The sequence below is a fragment of the Penaeus monodon genome, chromosome 2 (genome assembly GCF_015228065.2).
Source record: "Penaeus monodon isolate SGIC_2016 chromosome 2, NSTDA_Pmon_1, whole genome shotgun sequence".
Classification (NCBI taxonomy): Eukaryota; Metazoa; Arthropoda; class Malacostraca; order Decapoda; family Penaeidae; genus Penaeus; species Penaeus monodon.
The window spans coordinates 55,585,665-55,586,054 of NC_051387.1; positions in this window are offsets into that span (position 1 = coordinate 55,585,665).

A 390-nucleotide genomic window follows, 5' to 3' on the forward strand; every position below is an offset into this window, starting at 1 on the left:
CGTGGAAAGGAACTGGGGACCCTACCACGTACTCACTCCAAGAGCATCACAACATGAAAACTACAATTAAGTATCATGCTGTGACCACGGCGGCTCAGACATGAACCTACCGTAAAAAAAAAAAAAAAAAAAAAAAAAAAAAAAAGTATGTATGTATGTATGTATGTATGTTGTAGTATCATTAACGATCAAATATTAATAAAAGACAACTGTTATTTATGTATTATGCTGATACAATGTACTTGTGAAACCATTATTGCTTATTATGAATAAACAAAAGATAAACAGAATCAATAATGGCATGCATAAATAGACAGAATAACTAGCCAGGGGAACCTAACTTACCTAACTTAAGCTAATCTAACTTAACTAGCGTACCTTAACTTATCT